A 6,051-nucleotide genomic window follows, 5' to 3' on the forward strand; every position below is an offset into this window, starting at 1 on the left:
TGGACCTTATGAACCCGCAAGTTACCATTTTTAATAGTTCCCCTTTGGAAAACTTCTGTTGACAGGCAGTCTGCTGTATTTTACTTTCTGCCTAGCCTTTGGGTGGATGCTAGTGTTCACTGAGACCTAGCCCTTTGGCTCAGCAGAATAATGTGCCTGGGGGCTACAGATGGCCTTTTGAGGGATGATGGTCACCACAGGGAAGGCCAGCTCCAAGGGGCCCTTGGTGTCTTTGATCTCTCACCTTTGACTTTCAGGCTTCATAATGAATGCTTGGTCCCTTGACTATGAGTCATTTAGAACCACACACTCATTGAGATTTTGAGATGGAAGGACTGGAAATCATGTGGCTCAAACTCATGTCTCTGGCCCCATTGCTCAGATGGAAACACCAAGTCCTAGGTGAGGGCCTTCTGATATAGGTATGAGAGTAAACAGGCAAAGTGATAATAGTTCTCTCTAGGGCTCGAGGCCGGTGGTCTTAGCTGGTCCCTTGTGAATTTTTGAAGCAGATCTGGGTCCTCTGTTATCTCCACACAAGTCCCTCCTTCTGCCATCTCCCTTTAATTCAACAAACATTTATTCGATAGCAATTGGTTGAATAAATGAAGAAATGTGTGTCTACTCTGACCAACTGGGCAATGGAGATAGAACAGAAACTGCTACTCACAATCCAATATCCAGTCTCTCCTTTTCCCAGAATAACAGAATTTGTAGCTGGACAAACAGGGCCACTCAGAGTAGAGATCCCCTTTCCCAGCCTTCCTTGCTGACAGATATGGCCTCAGGATGCGCTTCTGGTCCATGACATACATGCAGAAGTGCCAGGTGCCAGCCTCCTGGAACCTTACTCAGAGACAGCAGGTTCTCTTTCCTTTGTCTCCTCTGTCTTGCTGTCTGGAATTCTCATGCTGCCATCTTGGGCCTTGGGGCTGAGGGACACAGCCTCAGGAGGGCCACAGATGACTGAGTCTGGTCCGTGTGGGCCTCCTCGGCCAAGTTGCTGTATCAGCCATGGATCACTGGCCTCCAGACTCTGAATGTGAGAGAAGATAATCTGTACTGTTTTAGCCACTGCTGTTCTGGATTTTTCAGTCATTCATAGCTGATCTAATTCTGACTACTACAGGCAGTAAAATAAATATTTAACATGGGTTTGAAAAAAAATACTATTCTTTCTAGCTTTGCCAAGAAAAAGTTGGACTTCCTCAAAATGCAATTTTACAAAGAAACGAGACTCTGAGAATATTTTAAATAAAGAGATATGTGTATATACACACATACCCGCAATATCTCTATGTATATGCATATATAACATGCATAAATTATCTCTGGAAGAATACACAGAGACTACAGTCATGGAAAAGAGACCTGGGAGCCTCAGGGTTGGAATGGAAGTGATATCTACTGCCTACTTTTTTTGTTCTGTTTGAATTTTGTTTTTTTGAGACAGAGTCTCGCACTGTTGCCCAGGCTGGAGTGCAATGGTGGGATCTCGGCTCACTGCAACCTCTACCTCCTGGGTTCAAGCGATTCTCCTGCCTCAGCCTCCTGAGTAGCTGAGATTACAGGTGCCCACCACCACACCTGGCTAATTTTTTTGATTTTTAGTAGAGATTGGGTTCCACTACATTGGCCAGGCTGGTCTTGAACTCCTGACCTTGTGATCTGCCCGCCCTGGCCTCCCAAAGTGCTGGGATTACAGGCGTGAACCACCGCACCTGGCCCCTGTTTGAATTTTTTAACTGTGTGTGTGTGTATGATCTTTTTTTAAAAACACCAAAATTTAATACCAAAATGAAAACCCATTCTACACATAGAGGCCCACAGTCCAGTCTTTATCAGATGAGACTTTTTGGTGTTGCCAAGTAAACATCCAGCTCCAGCTTGGGCTTCTTAGTGACAGGGTGCTCACTTCCTCCCCAGACAGCTTGATCTGAACCCATTTCCTCATCTGGGGAACATACAGACGCTCCTTGCAGGACTGTGGCAAGAGCACATCCTACCTGCTCAGGAAAGGTGCTGGTTACCAGTGACACACCACCATTCCCGTGTGGTCCACTAGAGCCTGTCATTCCCACCAGACCCACAGTGTCTACCTCCTGAGATACTGCTCATAGACTCACAGCTGTACGGCTATGGATTTGCTCCCCCGCCCCACCACATGGGGCACTCCCTGAGGGCAGGGACCATGCCTGTTCCCCTTTGTCCCTGGGGTCCCTGTGCCTAGCCGAGACCCTAGCATGGAACAGATATCCAGGAGTGTTTACGGCCAAAAGAAGGAGAAGACAGCCAGCAATTCATTCTAAAATGCAGATGCTGACAGCAGTTTCAAGTCATCCCAGTTGATCCATGATTTTTACTGGAATTTTAGTTTTTCCTGGATTCGACTTCCAGCTGCATCAGACTGCCTAGGTGAGGTGCAGTAGGAGAAGAGCCCTGGAGACTCTGCCTGGAGGTGTCACCAGCCAGTGCCTTTCTTGTGAAGGGTAAGAAAATGCCCTGTCATCTCCACTGAGCCTTCACTACCTGCTGCAGGGCCCAGGTGCTGGGAGTTTGTGGGCTGAATGGGCAGCAGCAACTCTTGGGGACCCTCCACCTGGGGTCACACACAGCCTGGCTTCAAGTCTTGGCCATGGCTTGCCAGCTGTGTGACCTAGAGTGAGATAGCTGGGCTTTTCAGCCTGAGTCTCTCCAGCCATAAAAGTGAGGATGGTAATAATTGTCAGGACCTCATAGTGTTCTTGTAAGGAGTAAGTGAGATCCTGCATGTGAAGTCCATTTTATAAAGGGGTCTTAATTCTTTGGGGTATAAATATGACATGAGTTAATTCCCCCCCCCCGCCCCCAGCTGTGCTACATGGAACTATCCTCCTCGCATTTCTGGTAGGGTGGTGGCACCTTTATTGAAATCTTGGTCAGATTCCAGAACATTTGAATAACTTTCAGTTATTAGAACAGTTTCATTTTGGTATTTAACATTCTGTCCTGTTGTTTTTGAAATTTCCGTCTCAAACATAATCCAAAGCCGGAGTTTTCTGCCATCACCCGGGGCTGACTGGCCCTTGCTGTGGCTCCGGCAGCCTGTGGAGAAGCTACATTGGTTTTCTGCTGCTCCATAACAAGTTACCAGAAACCCAGTGGCTGGAGACAACATGCGTTGATTATTTCAGCTTCTGTGGGGTAGAAGTTGGGGTGTGACTTATCTGGGTCCTCTCCCTGGGGTCTTACAAGGCTGCATCAAAGTGCCAGCTGGGGCTGTCCTCTCACTTAAGGCTAGGGTCCTCTTCCACATTCCCTGCGTGTTGACAGAACTTGGGTCCTTGCGGTTAGACAGCTGAAGCCCTCAGCTCCTAGGGGGCTGCCCGCCAATCCCTGCTGTGTGGTCCTCTCCACAGCCTGATCCTCTGCTTCTTCAAGGCCAAAGGGAAGGAATCTGTTCTCTGACTGCTAGACCTTCTTTTAAAGAGATCACCTGATTAGGTCAGGCCCACTCAGGATCGTTTCCCTTTTGATTAACTTAAACTCAGCTGATTGGGGGCTGTCATGATGTCCGCAGGATGTGTTGTCTTTGTTCTCATTTGGTAATCCCATGTGCCTCCCCTCTTTGACCCCTGCAGGCAGGTCCTGGATGGTGGGAGACGTGGCTCTGTTCCTTCTCCCAACCCTCATCAAAGACCATCCACCGCACAGCTTCCAGATGTTCCTGGTCCAGGGAGAGGCTTTTGGGTTGGGGTTCCCGCTGGGCAGTGGGAGGGTGGCTCTCATCAATGGTGTCCCACAGCTCACAAGGCACATGCATGTCTTTACCCGTTCTCCTTTCCCCTGTTTCAGGAAATGTAAGGGCAGGTCACCAAATCTGTTGGCCAAGCAGATGCCCATACAGAAGGTAAAATCTCAGGCTCCCCTTTTTGAAGGTACCTCCAAACTTCCCAGGGAGTCTCTTAAAGCCATTGACCCCTGGCTTTGGACAGAGGAAACAGCAGCCCTGCCCACTAGTCTCTCTCCTGAATCTGCGTCTTCCTCAAGCTGACTGTCTCTTCCTCTCTCAGTCTTTACTTGTGTGGTAATGGTGGTGGTGGGGTGAGTAGGGGGTGTTATTGAGTGGTCAAGTTCATTCTCTGAATTGTCACCTCCCCACCCTGCAGGAGGTGACTGGGCCCAACTATTGGAGGCTCTGTGAAATTACAGTTCTCCGCTTTGGCCTTGGCTGTGCAATTCTGGGACAATGGGAAAATTTTCACTAAGCATCAGTGCCTGGCAGATAGTTATAGTTAGTGCTCAGTAAATGCTAACTGACATTCTTGCTCACAACTCAACCCAAATAGTCCTATGTTTAGAAGCAAGGCAGAAGATCAGAGTAGATCAAGAGCAGGGCTGATGATGACAAGCCCTGGGACTCCCCTCAGTTCTTTCAGGCCAGGAATGTGCTTGTTCTCCAAGCCTGGGGTCAGCGTGAGTTCACGCGAGAGCAGGACAAAGGTGAGGAGCAGGGGGCTGAGCTGGGTCAGGCATGTGCATGCCATTGTTTTGCATCAACTTATTCTGCCTTCCACTGCCCCAGAGTTGGTAGAAAAGAACTGAGCAAAGCTGGAGTCGAAATTCTGGAATTCATGAGTGTCATGAAAATACTGCTTGGCTAGCTGTCCCACAGACCCATGTCCTCGTCTTCCTCAGCACAGTACTAGACTGCATTTCTCAGCCTCCTTGCAGTTGGGTAGGGCCACAGTACTGGGTTCTGGTCACTAGAATTGAATGGAAATGATGTCTACCACTTCAGCCCTGCCCATGAACACTCTCCAGTGGCTGATCCTCTGTGCTCTCCTTTTTTGCAGGCCTGATGCAGACAAACGAGGTAAACTTGGAAGCCATAAGGTTGAAGACGGCAGAGCCAAAACAAGAAAGGAGGCTGGATCCCTGAGTCACCTTGTGGAAGGCTGCCTGCCTACCAGGAATGCTACATTTAACATGGGGTATGACTTATGTGGGTCCTCTCCTTGGGATCTCACAAGGCTGACATGTGAGTGAGAAACAGATTTTTATTGTGTTAAGACATTGAAGTTATGGGATATGTTTCTTACATCAGTTGATATCACCTTAACCAATACACCGGTTTGCACTGTGAATGAGAAAATGAGTCTGCATCCGCAATGTCCATGCTTTAAGAGCTTCTAAGAGTTTTAGAAGTTTATTTGCCATGCTGTATAAAGTCTGCACAATGTTTTAATTCCATTTCACAGAAAGGTTTTCTTTCCAAACCCTCTTCAGGGGCCTTCCCTATTAAAAAAGCCCATTTATAGAAACTACTACTTAGCATTTTTAGAACTTGTTATCCTATTCAGCAGAGTCTAAGTCAGGAGGCTTTGAACTCGGACAATTACTGCTCTTGATTAACAACAAGAACTGATGAGTTGGCCTTTCCAGTGTGCTAAGCAAACTCAGCCAAGCAGAAAATATCACTGAAGGGGAAACAACGGGAAGTGATTTTCTTGGTTGCATTACACGCCATTGCAATATTTACACATGTTTGTGGATAATGTGGGAAACTCTGCTGCTTGCATGCCCTTCCAGATGACACCACTGGGCTGTAAATGTCATCCTGTGACTGCAGGCAGCCAGCCCAGGGAAAAACCACAGCACTGGGGGTGGTCAGGCCCCCTGCAGGATCCCCACTCCAACCCTTTCAAGTCCTAGCCCCTCCAGGTAACCTGGGGCCAGCACCTAGGCCTAGAGATTTGTTTGTTTGTTTGTTTTTTAGAGATAGGGTCTTGCTATGTTGCCCTGGCTGATCTGAAACTCCTGGCCTCAAGCAGTCCACTCACCTTAGCCTCCTGAGTAGCTGGGATCACAGGCATGAACCACCCTACCCAGCTGGGGTTAGAGAGTAACAGCAGCCTTGGCCTCATATTGTAAGACAGCTCAGTGGCCGGATAGAGGGGTGTTCATTTCTTCTCGCCCTCGCCAGCACTAGGTATTTTTAAAAAATGATTTTGGTGAAGTCAAATAGTGTTTTCAGTGTTGGATTGAACATTGTGCTCATTTATGAGTGTT

Source organism: Pongo abelii, chromosome 23 (genome assembly GCF_028885655.2).
Source record: "Pongo abelii isolate AG06213 chromosome 23, NHGRI_mPonAbe1-v2.0_pri, whole genome shotgun sequence".
Taxonomy (NCBI): Eukaryota; Metazoa; Chordata; class Mammalia; order Primates; family Hominidae; genus Pongo; species Pongo abelii.